The 14583-nt window shown below is 38.3% G+C and overlaps 1 long non-coding RNA gene across 5 annotated transcripts in view; it reads left to right on the top strand.

Annotated features, from left to right (window-relative positions):
• Positions 1 to 13614, top strand: part of LOC125616933 — a 92797-nt gene extending 79183 nt beyond the window's left edge. For all 5 annotated transcript variants that reach the window (XR_007347728.1, XR_007347729.1, XR_007347724.1 and 2 more), the window contains 3 exons: positions 2437 to 2536; positions 10765 to 10927; positions 11026 to 13614. This is a non-coding gene — a long non-coding RNA (uncharacterized LOC125616933). The remainder of the gene's footprint in view (positions 1 to 2436; positions 2537 to 10764; positions 10928 to 11025) is intronic.
• Positions 13615 to 14583: the final 969 nt, after the last annotated feature.

Below are 14583 nucleotides of genomic sequence, written 5' to 3'. Positions count from 1 at the left end.
AGATAATCAAAATGTTTTCACATCCTGAACACCAAAGAAGCACCATCTTTTGGTTTATTTACTATTTCTTTCTAAATATTTTCATTTTGAAACTATCCCCCAAAGGTAATAAACAAGGCCCATATTAGGCCCCAGGGAATAAGAAATTCAGCAGGATTGTCCTGCACATGGAGTCTGCCTCCAGGTTAAGGCTCAATGAGGTTAAGTTCAAATGGTTTTGCAACTCGTTCATGCAAAACCATGGAACTTTCTCATCACCCTGCTTGCCATAAACTCACAAAGAAAGCATATCTGTAGGGGTTTTTCTTTCTTAAGGTTTTCCCTGCCCCAGTCCCATTACTATGTATCAGCAGCTTGTGAGGCATTGATGAGGTGGAATTGGTAGGAAGATTTTGATGGAACAGTTGACGTATGAGCAATTATTGGATAATGAGGGGTAGGTTTGAGATCTGTGCTGCATGGAAAGAGAAAGAAAGGACATAGACCAAGACTGACTTTCAAATTCCTACAGAATTCAGTATTTTAGAATAAATGTTTCCTATCTCATTTTATATGCCAAGACACCAAAACGCACATTGGTTAAGTAATTAGCATCAATCAAAAGTTCAAAGTTGAAAACAAATTGAGATAATTGAATAGTGTAACTGAAGAAACACCCTTCTCTTGTATTCGAAGGGTTGTTTGTACAACCATTAAAAATAACTATATATTAGTAGGACCAAAATAATATCTATGGTGTTTAGATATAAGCACATTTTGTTTCAGCTATTCAACCCAAGGCTTGCTCAGGAAATTCACCCATGGTAGATAATTTAATGCACAGTTAGCATGAAATTACTTTGTGTGTGTGTGTGTTGCTGGGTATTGAACCCAGGGGCACTCTGCCAGTGAACTACATCCCCATCCCCTTTTGATTTTGTTTTTGAGACAAGATCTCAGTAAGTTGCCTAAGCTGGCCTCAAACTTGTGGTCCTCCTGCCTCAGCTTCCCAAGCTGCTGGGATTACAGGCATACAGATCACAGATCCTTACTTCCTTTGAATCACACAAAATATTTATGGGTTCTTATCAGTTGTTGCAAAGTTCAATTTAAAACCCCATTCTTGGCCCCATGGAATGAATTATATTTGCAGGATCTTAATTTTCTTCACCTTATTGTTTCCAGTGCAATTTATAGCACTCTCCAAAATCCCATGCCAACATGGGTTAGAACAAAATGACATATTTTATGGCATCTTTCCTGAATAAATGTCTCTGGGGCCATGCATTTATCCACATTACATGCAAAAAGGGGATCGGATGGTATTTGGCTTACTAAGTCCTAGAATCAGAAAATTATGGAGTTTTTTTTAAGATTTTTTTTATTTAATTTTTTTTATTAGCTACACATGACATTACAATGATCTTGGAAATTCATACATTTGAATCAATTGGGGTATAATTTCTCATTTTTCTGATTATGGAGTCTTTATTAAGGCCATTGAGGAAGGTAAATGAAGCTACCTTTATTGAGCACCTACAATGTTTCAGGTAGTTTACATATATACCTTCTAATTATCACAGCCCAGAGAAATGGACAATATTATCACTATTTGGTAGAAGAGAAAACTGAAACTAAGTGTATCAAACCAGTTTTTTTTTTTTTTAAGTTTACGCAGGTTGGATTTTAAAATCTGACTCCAAAGACCATATTCTTCCTATCACACCACAGCATGTTGTCTTTGTGTCTCAAGAATATTTATGTTCTTGAAATATAAAAAAGAATCACTGGAGTTCATGGCCCTTTGTTATAAAGCACAAAGTCATGTCCCATTTTTTAGTGGAGGCTCCTCAGTTTTCTTGATAATTGAATCCCCAAGCTCAGTATTTGGCATGCCATCTAGAAAAAACATAGAAAGCTAGATAGGAGAAGGGGGAAGAAATAAGGAAAAACAGAATTTTGCAATTGAACATCTGGTGGTAACTCTCAAAAGAAGGGGAAGGAAGATACTTGGTTTTCCTGCCATATTTTTCTTTTAAAAGGAAGAAGGGGTAGCATGCGGCAAAGGGTAAATAGAGAATATTCATGTTGTGATAATTAGCAAACAGAGCCAAGGAGAGCTGGCTTGGGAGTTGCGTCTCCATCTCCCTGGTCATTGTACCCTGCATGGAAAGGGAGGATTCAGTTTGGGTTTCAGGCTTAGAGTTGTCATGCGAGAAGTGTACATTAATTTCATATTTTCTCATAACTTTCTTTTGGGGATAAGCATTTGGTTTTCTGCTGTTTATTATTTCAAAGGCATCTATATGCTAATATGCTTTATGCTAATTATTTTCATGTTTGCCCCTCAGGTTATGCTTCATATCACCCACCAGGGAGGATCATCTCTCATGAAAACTTTCAAATTTGATTTTGAAAATTATTCAGAAAAAATTAAGCCATGCTCTCTCCTAACAGGAAATAATATGCTCTGGAGAATCCTGTAATTCAAAGAAAATGGACTGGGATAACATTTGGCTTCTCATACTACCAAAATCCTCTTGAGAAGGACAGCCAGGTACACAAAGCATTTATAACATTATGACATTGAAATGTTGGAAGAATGATTAAAATAAAAATCTTAATAATAGGCTTTTAGAAATTGCTAAATTACACTGTTTTATTCAGAGAGGGGAAAGAAAGGGCTGTTTTCATTCTCTCACAGCGTTTGAGGTGTGTTAACTGCTTCTACTGCTGTAAATAATACCATGTTTTAATTGAATGCCATTGTTTCTTAGCATCATTTCTAGAAAGTTAATTCTAATGATATTAATGCCTGAAGCTGAGTTTGTGCTTACAGGAAGAATCAGGTAAAATGGAAATCTCGTATAATAAGCGAGCTTGATGTTTTCTTCCAGTGCTTTCATTACAGAGATTTTGTGTGTGTGTGTGAAATTATAACTTATTTTGAAGATAGAAGTTAGCCAATTAGCCTATGTTAAAAATATTTTTCAGGCACCTTTTTTTTTTTTTTTGAAGATAAACAAGGCTTATAATATAATTCCTTGACATGAGATATTAAAACTTTGATGATTGGGAAGGGTATTTTTTTACCTCTCCCTTGGACAGAAATTGGACTCCTTTTGCTCCCAAGCACTTCAGGGGTTCCTAGAAAAGACCTCATATTACATTCCTCTGTATTGTTCTCTGCCTTGCTCTTTGCTTCAGAAGAGCAAGGAGCCAGAAACAGTGGGGGATTCCTACTGCAGATTTAAGCCATTTCCTGGTCAGCCTCCTCTTTGCTTGCTTTTTCCTAACTCTACTTTTGTGGAGCTGCCCCTAAGGACCTTTCTGTTTTTTTTAAATGCTTTTGCTGTTAGACGTTAACAGGGACATCACTCTATAGGAAGTGTAGCCTCACTGCTGATATTTCTCCTACTGATTTATTTTAATGCCTCCTGAGCTCCAGCAGGCCTTGTAAGTAGGAGAGTTTCCTTTCAGGTTTGGAAGAAAGATCTGCTTCTGCAAGGGGGGCCTGACAAGTAAACTAGGCTCTCCCCAGGAAGCAGGAGATCAGAAGGAGCCTACCCAAGGCAGGTGAAGACAGGGACCTGCCCAACATGTGCTGGGGTGTTTCACTTACAATCATAATCTATATAAATAGGAAGAGTCATTGCTAGGGAGATAGTTGGTAAACTGGCTAGAATAAACATTTGTCAAATAATGATAAAATAACATTTTGTTGGAAGCTGGTAATGTTTGCTACATTTTATTGCAATCAAAGAACCTGCAAGGTTTTATGTGCCCAACCCTTGTGACCCATCATCATTTTCTTTTTATTCTACTTCTTTGCCTGTGATAATAACAAAATAGCTACAGATTTTCCCTTTTAAAGTTGTATTCGAAGAATGATTCATTAAACTAACACATTTGGCCTTAATGCAGCCCCAGCTAAGATGAAATTTTATCTTCTTGCTCATCTCTGAGCATAATTTAGAGATAATTCAAATAGAAAAGCAATTTGTGTGCCATTAGGCACCACAGTTTATTAGGTGCCAGTGAACTACACAGCCTGATTAAGAAGGCTGCTATTTGTTTGTGATTCTCTTCCCCAACTAAGTTCTATGAGGAAAGGAAAGACACCAGGAAACAACCATTTGTGGTAGCTCTGGAAGGTGGTGGACATTGTGGACTTTGGCATACGCAGGTGGGCAAGGCCCAGGGTTCATAGGCAGCAAATATTCAATCGACCCAGCTCCAAGAATGTTGTGTGAGCTGAGAGAACGGGAACATCTGATTCTGAAATGCCTTTGGAGCGTGGGTAGAAGCTCACCACTTTGAAATAATAGGAACTAGAATTAGAAAAGCCTGGGTTTGAGTCCCACCATCAATACATACTCATTTTCAGCCTAGATGAATACTTTTTACCTCCGTCCTTCATTCTCCTTGTGGGTAGCTAACATTAGGAGAAGTTTTTTTTTTCTTTTTCTTTTAATCACATTTAATTTACTTTTGGTTGTGAGGATAAAAGGGGATGGCATATTTGCAAGATGCCCACATCTAGTAAATGCTCAACTAATGGTCATTATTTCTATTATCATGGATATCTTATTTTTAGGATTATCACTATTCATGATATTAATGGTTGGACAAGTTTTATAATTTTTGCTCATGGAGAACTTAGGTAGTAGAAATCAAACGATACACATATGAAATATTTTTTCTGCTACTAAAACAGAACCATCAAAAATAACAATGTGGAAAGTCTCAAGTTTTAGGTGTGATTGGCTGTGTGCATCATCACAGTTTCAGTAAAAATTTACTTTAAAAAAAGTCTAAGATGTTGTATAAGGTGAAGATTTTAGAGATTTACTAAATTTAATTGCTTGTTTCTAATCAATGCCAAATATCCAGGTGAAGTAGAAAGAAATAAAGCAGGTTATAAGCAAGTTATTTCTAGCCTTACTGCCAAGAATCCAGATGTCTAGCTAATAAACTTGCTTTTTTCATTTTCCTTCTGGGGACCTGATATTTTGAAAGCCATTTTGCAGTTGGTTTCTTGTGTTGCTGTAGTGGTGACCTGGTGGGTTACAGGCTACATCACGACATCCTTGAGTGGTATGGGGTGTAGAATTGATTAGAATGAAGGACATACATAGGAAACAACAACTTGTGGTTGAAAAGCCCTACTGAGCTTCTAGGACAGCCTCAGACATCCAGAGCATCATACCAAAGCCTGCACACAGGTCCCAAGGCCATTGAAAAATTTTAGCTTTGCAGCTCAACAAGAGTAAATAGGCTTGTTTGTGTTTGCCTCTGAAATACATGACTCCTCCCACAAAGAAAAGACAGATATTAATTAAAATTTTGCAAAGTTGGAATGGATCATGCATCCTGTATTAGGCGAAGTTTTTAAAAAATCACAAAAGCCAGTGTGACTTGACAAAAAAAAAAAAAAAGACCCACAGATTTGTTTGCTAAAAAAGGCTCTTATTGCATATAAATCTCATTTAAAGTAAAAAGAGAAACCTTTTTTTCTTTGTATTTGAAAGCATTCTAATGACAGTCGAGCCTTTTATAAAATAATATATTGAGTGCATATTTATGTTTTGTTTAATCTTCACCTTTTCCTGTGGATTTACCTCTTTCATGGAGCCATTTTTCAAAAGAAATGCTGACAATAAGTTACTCTGGTGTGCTCTATGGTATTTCACTTTAAACATCCACATGTAGATTAAAGTACAACATCATTTACCTTTCCCAATGTTTAGCATAGAGAAGTGGAAAAAATAGCAATTAAAAGGAAATAGACTCACTAGAATTATAGCACTACTTCCCCAGATTTCATTTCCATCCTGTCAGTCTTCAATGGGATGTTAGTGTAATTTCTCTTTAAATAGGCATGATTTGGAAATGTTCACAGTCACAAGTGAGAGAACAAAATAAGAGAGATTTTTCATTTATAAGATTGCCTTTCTCTTATCTACTGGTCTTGTCTCCCAGACTGTCTGTCTGTCTCTGGAAAGCAAAGTCAATAAAAATGATTAGAGTTGGCATCTCACAAATGTACACCCTTAAACCATGAAGCGGTAATGCTGTGCAGGAAATATTTTTTTGACCTTTTCAAATTGCATCCAACTGTCTCGGGAATTTCTCAGGGACTAGAGGTAATAAGGTTCAATCCGTTTTACTGTCTGGCTTCAAATTTAGTTCCTTCGAAGCTCTAACTTATCTATTCTTTGCATCTTGGCCCTAGCATCCATTCAGCACGGGAATCCATGCATCTCATCTCTTTTCCTCTTCTTAGATTTTTTGCTAAAGGATCACACTCTGGAATCTACAGTCATGACGACTTTCCACTTATTGCCCCCTTCAAAAGCAAAATATTAGCAAGAGAAAATTAGTGGGCATTTTGTCCTTTGAGAAGCCCTTGTTGAATTTAACTAGTTAGTAAATTCCATCCTATCTTACATCTGTTTTTACCCATATGATTTGTGTTTTAATCAACTTTATTATATGTGATTTTTTCATATTAATTATATCATAGGCATTTTTAAATTTTTTAAATAGAAGAGGCCAAAATATGCAAATTCCTTTTGTTCTACATCGATTTTGTTTTTTCTTCTGTGAGTCCAAATGCAGCGGGACACACTCCCTGGTAAAGAAGGGAGTTATCCAAGTGTGACATGCTAAAAGGCAGCTGAGTGGCCTCATTCTTCACTGTGTTCCCTGAAGGAGAACAGAAAACAGAAGCTAGGGACACATTCCTTGACCCCATGAAAGCACTGGGTGTCAGGAAGCCTTGACGAGACTTAAAAAGCTTGTCTTACTTTTCATATTCTGAGCATCTCTGTGCAGAATGTGATTCTGGGTGTTCTCTCATTTGTAGAACACGTCATGTTCGAAAGCACACTCTGTCTTGCTGTCTCTATCCATTGCTGCTTACTGCCTTCTGCAGAGATTAGAATCTTGGCTGGAATTTCCTGTGGTCAGTGGAGCTTGGAGCCTCTTTAGGGCTTGGAAGTCATGTTCATGGGCAAACAGCCATCAGGAGGAGGATGTCTTTTTGAAGTTGCCCTTCTCAGAGAGTGTATTTTCTTGTCCACTAATTTGTCAAGTTTGATCTCATAAAATATGTGGCTTTATAGAAATGAGATTATTTCAAATAGCCCTATTTAGAAAGTAGGCGTGGGGAAGAGGTTATGAAGACAGACTCTTTTTTTATTCACAGCAATGTGCTTTGTCCCTAAAAACACTAAGTATACTCATACCATTGTTCATCTTCATATTAAAGCTTATATATTTTTCCATTTAACACAAAATATTTGGGTTAAAATGAAATCTACAAAATATGTTTAAGAGTAAGTTGCTCTTTTGTCCCTGGAAATTTAATCCATCTTAATAATTGAGTCACCCTCCTGATGCTGTCCTTTATGGCTAGCTGGTATTTTATTTAGCAAAGATAAAGTATTCTGGCTGTTTTACCAATTCAGATTTACCCAATATTTGCAATAAGCTTAGTGTCTTTATCACCAGCTGGGGAAGAGGGAAGACTGTCAGGTGCTGTAATTAAAGGAGGTTTGATTCTTGAGTAGAGCTGCAGTGCACCTGAGAAGTTGTTAATGCAGGTGCATGTGTCTGGGTGCACACCAGCCGCCCACCACACCTCCGTGTGAGATGTGCATGCTTACTTGAGTTTGGGATTAGAAGGCAGCAACTTTAAAACCAAATGGTTTCTACTCTCTCCCTGTGGATGTCACCTCTTAGTCCGTTGGACACTGGGCTATAGCTATTAAGCCTTTTCAGTTCACAGAGTGGATCTAATCATTATACATTTAGTGTCTCCTCTTTTGCTAAGATACATCATCTTTCTTGCCCTTCAGGACCTGGAAGTAAAACAAAGTCAATGTTCAGACTTTCTAATGGAAGCAGAAGGTGATTTGAATGGGTTGGAAAAAGGAAAGCGGTGGTGCTGTCTGGGGCTGGTGTGTACTGGGTTCTCTTGTTGGCTGGGTGTTCTCAGGGTTTGTGGAATGTCTGGGAAATTAAAGCAACATTGAGATTGAGAGGCCAAGAAAAATAACAGCTACTTCTTATTAGATAACTACTGTTTGTAGGGTGGCTGCTAGATAACTTGTCTAACCTCACTTCATCTTTGCAGGAAACTCAGTAAGAGGCACAACTGTCCTCAACTTACAAGGAGAAGAGAGGCTTAAAGAGCTTAAAAACTGACTTTCCTCTTAAGTGGCAGGAGAATTGCATGAAGAGAAATATTTTTGCACGGAGAGGAACAAAATAATTCATTTGTTGTGCTGGGTGGCCTCTGGACATTTCCTCCTTTCTCTTTCTCTTCTTCCTTCAACACCTGCCATCCTCCTCCTTCACCCCTTTCTGCTCTTCCTCCACTTTACTTCATTTCTCCTTCTCCTTTGTTTTCTTTTCCCAAAGACAGAACAAAGTGAAGCCTCAGAGTTAAGCAATGTTCCATCCAGTCTTCTTCCACAGAATGGCCATCTCTGCCTCTTTTGCTATTGAGTTACTTTCCCTAGAGCTCCTAACATCATTATTTTGAAAGTTTAATGAAGGCCAAGGGTTCTGACTGGTGGTTCATATGCTGGACAGCATACTTTTTTTTTAATTACCTTAAAATGATAATGCAAGTGGCAAGAGATGGTGATTACATGTTGTCCTTACATGCTCACAGGGAACCCTGCCCATCTACCTTTTGTCTGTTAATGAATGGCCAGGGTCAAAAGGGTTCAAGAAAGGATTGAGGAAAGCAGATCCTCAAAAGGACTTTTGTAGGTAGCCCAGGAAAACCGGTTTCTATAAAAATATTATGTTTCTCTATTAGGATATATAGTAAATTAAATTTCTTCAACTATACAACTGAAATATTTTTTTTCTTCTGTTTGGTTTACATGTCTATTACAAAAATAAACATTCTTGATTGCCAAAGCGGGCTTGTTACTATGATGTCAGCTCAATGCAAATATGGACGTGAAGGGATTCAATTTCGCTCTCATGGCAATGTTTAATATACTTCAATTTGTGTCTCAGGGAAGGGGCTTGGCTATTTATCCTGGGTAAGTCAGGCTGCTGGGCTGCTCAGCATCCCTTAGACTCCTGATGCTGTGGCCGAAAGCCTGACGGGGCATCATTTGTTCCCAGGCATATCAGAAGACAGAAAATTGATTCAAATCTAAGCAGTAGTAGAATCTCAAAAGCTGTCACCACCATTCACTGCACATACCCTTTTCCTGGAGTGGGTACTCTGAAAATTCAGTCAACATCTCACTTGTGATAAATATCTTCCTTATAAAAATTTCAGACAGAACTACACAGGAAAGGGAGCCTGGTTTTTAGACACAAATATGATTTCAAGATTTCTTTCTGTGCTTCTCTCTTTCTCTCTAACTTGGGTCTTAGGGCTCTTGAATATGCATGTGATCTCAGATCAGGGTTCATGAAAGACTTTATGCTTTGTACAAGGTCCCTTTGATTCTCACTGTCACCCTTTTTGAAACCAAACTCAAAATAATATAAGCCAGCAAGAATAAATCATTCTGAAACAATCTGCCGTACCCAGTTCATCTCCACCACTTTGCTTTCTCTTACTACAGAGGGCAGAAGAGTGACAGCCTCAGCTTTCAATCTGTGCCTTGAGCACCTGCCTCTGGGCTGTGATACCCGGGTAACCTCTGCTTACTGTCAGGGCTACAGCAGTATTTATTTTTCCTTAATTGGAACCCCACTGATACCCTGTGGGATTTCCCCCCTTGGCAAGGCAATATATCCATATAGACCTAGAGCACCACCACCATAGTTGGTTGTAATATTATAGTCAGATGCATCAACATTGGGATCAAAATTAAACCAACACCTAGGCTGCTGAAGTTTCTTGACTGCCTTCTGATATTATTAGGAACTCAACATTTTTTTCTCAGTGTTTATCTTGGGAGGTAAAACAATGTCAGCAGAATTTCAGATTCCATACACTGTCACCCTGACTCCTCTTGCTTTAGTTCTTCTTTGGCTTTGGGCAGTGTGAGAATCGTAAAATTACTATTACCCATAGTGAACAAGGAAACAATGAACATAAGAAGTGTGGACACATTATAAACATTTTTCTATATCTCTATATTTTTGTCCTTTCTAGATGAACAAATATAATAAGAGGCCTTGAAACCTTTAACTTTATTAAAATTTATTGAATTAACAAGTAAATATCGTCTGTCTAAACTTTTGAGTGTCAAAACAAAGTTCATTTCCTTGGACATCAGAAGGCCACCTCCTTGTCTATATTTATGGCTCCAGCATTTGCATTTGCTTTTTCTTTGTGCTATTTTTATTTTTGCCATTGAAGTTCATGAAGACTTAATCATTAGCCCTCTAATTTTCCAGAAAAAAAAATGTTGATTTATTGAACTGGCTGCAGAAAAGGAAGAAGAAGATCAATCTGACATTGTAGGTTAATAGTAGGGAACAAAACACATTCATAATTAGAAGAGAAAAGGACTTTCCTCATTCCTTCCAGTTTATAATAAAAAGCCCCTCGCCAAAGTGTCTTAGAAAATAATGCATTCAGACTGAGTAGAATTACCGCCTAGCAGATTCTATTTATCTGTAGCTTAGAAAGCAGCTGCGTTTTTGTAAAAAGCAATGAATGTGGCAGTCCTACTTAAAGGTAGAAGAAAAAGAACACCCCTTGTTTTGTAATAAGGGGATTTTCAATTTAAAAGAGAGAGCGAGCCTGTTGTGTAGAGTAGGGTTATTACATTCACTGTATTCTATCTCGCCCACCAGGAGGCTAATAATGAAGGGGCCAGGGAAGGAGGCCAATGCTACAAGGGTTATCTCACAACCTCAGATGCTGGGTAAGTCGAAGGAGACAGAATCGCTTCTGGATAACATTCAGAAGGCCGGAGCGATTATTTGGGAGAGAAAAGCCTGCCCTATTCTTTCCGAGGTAAATAGTTCATCTGTCAGCAGCATTATTCAGTATAAAAATGTGTTTATATAAAGATGTCTATAAAGTTTCCCTTTTTTTAAAAAAAATCATTTTAGGTGCGTGCATATCCCCTGACCTGCCCATCCACTGGTCCAGTGATGAATTATTCGAAACCTGCTTAGACAAAGGCTGCCCTTGGAGCCCCACCACACCCCAAACCATGCTTTGAAGGATCTGCCAAGCTCACTTTTAATCATGAAAAAGAAATTACCCACATGGAGACAGCAGAAAATGAGAAAGTTGAGCTCGTGCTGTGAATAATTCCAGCGAGTGCCAAGGGGCTAGTTGAGGAATGACTTCATGAGGTGAATATCTTTAGCTTGTACTTAGGGTTTGGTTAGCATATAATCGTTTTCTCTTTTAGGAGCATTGACTATCCTAAGTGTATTTCCTAACCAGTGCTCAGGGCATCTGTCAGGACATTGACAGATTTAATCCTGGTCTCGCCCTTGTTGTTATTTATGATGACTAATTTTACATTTGCAAATATGCAGAAATCAATTTAGGTGGAAAGTTCTCTCTGAGCCTGTGACGGTTCCCAGATGCCTGTATTCGTGTGCATTGCTGTGAGTGTCTGTCCGGTGATCTCTGTCCCTGTGTGTGCCTGCCTGTGCCCTTGTTCTTGTCTTTTCTCTGTTGTGAACACAGGTTGGGAGAATTAGCCAACTGATGGGTACTCAAATGTGATCCAAAGTTTTTCATTTGAGTTTGGAACAGAAAAAAAAAACAAACAGGAATATATATCACTTCATGATTAATGGTCAATCTGAATTTTTAATTCATATGAAAGGAGAAAGAGGAGGAGATATGAATCAAATGACAGGACTGACCTTTTCCCTTTGGGACAAGCATGATTCAAATCAAACATCACTTTTGCTGTGAAATTAGTTTGAAGTCCTTTTGTTTGCTTTTTTTCTTTCTTTTCTTTTTTTCTTTTTTCTTGTGGCTGGTTTAACTCCTTGATGTCTGTTCTTTCAAAGAAGTTTCCTTCTGTCCCTGCTTCACACCTGAGTTTATTCCCAGTAGCTCATGTCCTTCTTTTGTTTCATTTTTCTAAAGATCAGATCAGAGTATTTTACTACTTCAAAAGCTTCATTACCCACAAGATAAGATCCTCCCTAAAACATGCTATTTCTTTGCATCCCAAACTCATGTTCCAATAAAAAGAAGTAAGTAAATAAATAATAAATAATCACTTTCTTGTTCTAAGGCTAATTCGGCTAGGGAGGAGGGAGTGGGAAAGCAAGGTTCTTTGTGAACCACAGAGAAAGAATGCCACAAAACCCCCACATTCTCTCCCAATTCTCTAGTTTCCCACATAACGGAGTCACAGGATCGCCATGCCAACCTTAAGCAGTTTTGGCTTTGAGCAGGCATGTGCCTGGGCTCTTTCAAACTACCCATTGGTCCTGGTCTAAAGGACTCAGGCCCAGACTTGTAGAAAAAATGCACTATAGGAGAAAAGGCCTGACTGCTGTCCCATTAGTACACTTTCTTAACGCCACAGTTAAGCATCATCAGGACTGAGATGTGGTTGACTCTCTTTTTGGAGTTTGGTGGCTTGTGGAGAAAAAGAAAATACTAAAAGGACTAAGAAATGGGGTTGAGAACAACCAGGGTATTTTCAGAAGGACAATGGGAGGGCTTTTTAATACCACCTCTAAGGGAAGTAGAGGTGAGGTAGGGGAGGTGAGCCAGCTGGGCTGGTATAGGGGGGTGGAGTGAGCCAGCTGGGGGTAGCGGTAGAGGTGGGGCGAGGAGGTAAGAGGTGGAGGCAGATGAGCAGCTGTGTTTATTTTAATACATATCATTTAACCCTCACCTAAAAACAAATTGGAGAGGTTTGGGAGTGCATTAATCTGGACCCAATTAGCATGTCTTTCTCCTTCAAAAGTGCAACCTGAGATTAATGAATATAAAGTAGAGTTTCAGATGTAGCGCTTAAATCATTTGCATGTTTCATGCATGATAATTGAATTTATGTATGCACTTCCTTTCATTTAACTATTTCCAGTCTCCTTGTGATTCACGTAAACCAAGAGTCCATTATACTAACCTCTAGGTGGAAATAGCTTGCCTAGACTTTACTGCTAAAGAGAAAATCAAGTTCTTGTGTTTTTTTTTTAAATTTGAATTTCAATAATACAATACGTTTTTATAAAGCAGAGGGCAGTGTTTAATAGTCTGGTATGCTGTTTGGTAAATAGGCACCTCAGGTTTATTTTTGATAAAAAACAGAAAAATCATGGAAAATTACAACATTGAGTTTTCAGTGGTCCTGGAGAATTGGGTTCAGTGTGGCCACTTAAAAATGTCTTAATAATACCAAGAGCTACGTCAATTTAATGCAGCATAAAAAAAAATGTTCTTGGAGTCTGGACCTGAGCTATTTAGGTTGCTGAGTGATATCAGTGCACATCATTGTTTCTGGCATAGTTAGATATTTGTTTCCATAGCTGGGGTTGGGGGATGGTGTCAGTCTCTATGAGAGGCTCTAGATGAGCAGTTAGCACTATTGTCCCTTAGTATGTCCCTTAGGCTTGATTCTTTCTTTCCTTTTTGTTATTTAGTTGTAGGAGGCTTAATGCTTACATAGTGCAAGCAGGTACGAAGGCCCTCCTCCCCACCCACCCCCAAATGAAACATCTAAAAATGGGCAGTGGGTATATAAGACAGATTCCTGGGGGAGAAGTTGAAGCAAGAGGCTTGGAATAATTCCCCTGGTTTCAGTTTGTTTCAGTGATCTGTCTGTCTTCTGTCTTTCCTTATGTGTTTCCAAGTTCAATGTCAAAGTGATGAGCTTTTCTCCAGGAATTCTCCCCAGTGTCCTTTGTTTTTGGTGAATTCAATGGCCGAATGTTGCTGAGTGTCTCCTGGTCTTGTTTCTTGGTCCTTGTAGCTAAGAATGTCGTTGAAGGATAAAATCTTGTTAATTTGTGATGTCACAATTTAAATGTGCTTCCTGTCACTTATGTGTAGTTTAAAATGTTCCTTAATGTAGCATGAAATGATTGGTTAGCTTTGAAATGGTTGTGAAGTCATGTGAAGAAAATAAGTTTTTGCATCCGACCAAGATAAATTCACTCTAGTGCTTTATGGCTTTTTATTCCTATGTGATAGTAATAAAGTCTCATGTAGGGATGGAAGCCATGAAATACATTGTGAAAAATCATCAACTAAGAAGGGGCCATCAGTATAGAGCACGGTAGCCTGTGGAGCTGTGGACGTGATGGAGCGATGACCTAGTGTATAGCTCTGCGACATGCTTGGTGTTCCTGAGTTTCTTTATTCTTAGATTTTTGACGGCTGAGGAATCTAGGTGCCAAGAGTTGGTTCATCTTCGTTATCATTGATTAACATGTACATTCGGGATAGCGCATTTCTGTTTATCATACATTTTTCTCCGTTCTCTACTAATGAACATCCTCTAGTGGAGCTATGGTAACCCACCACTCTGGTAGGCAGCATTCAATCCTTCTATGCCTTTTCTTCGTCAACTGTTGAGGTCTTACTTCTGAAACAGAAGAAATAAACAAGTCAGATTTACCTTCTTGGAAATGTGGTCCAGATTTCTCTACTCCCAAGCTCCAAAAAAAAAAAAAAAAAAAAAAGGG

The sequence above is a fragment of the Marmota marmota genome, unplaced genomic scaffold (genome assembly GCF_001458135.2).
Source record: "Marmota marmota marmota unplaced genomic scaffold, marMar, whole genome shotgun sequence".
NCBI classification, from domain to species: domain Eukaryota; kingdom Metazoa; phylum Chordata; class Mammalia; order Rodentia; family Sciuridae; genus Marmota; species Marmota marmota.
Note: the sequence above shows the minus strand (reverse complement) of the source record. Positions and strands in the feature narration are given on the sequence as shown.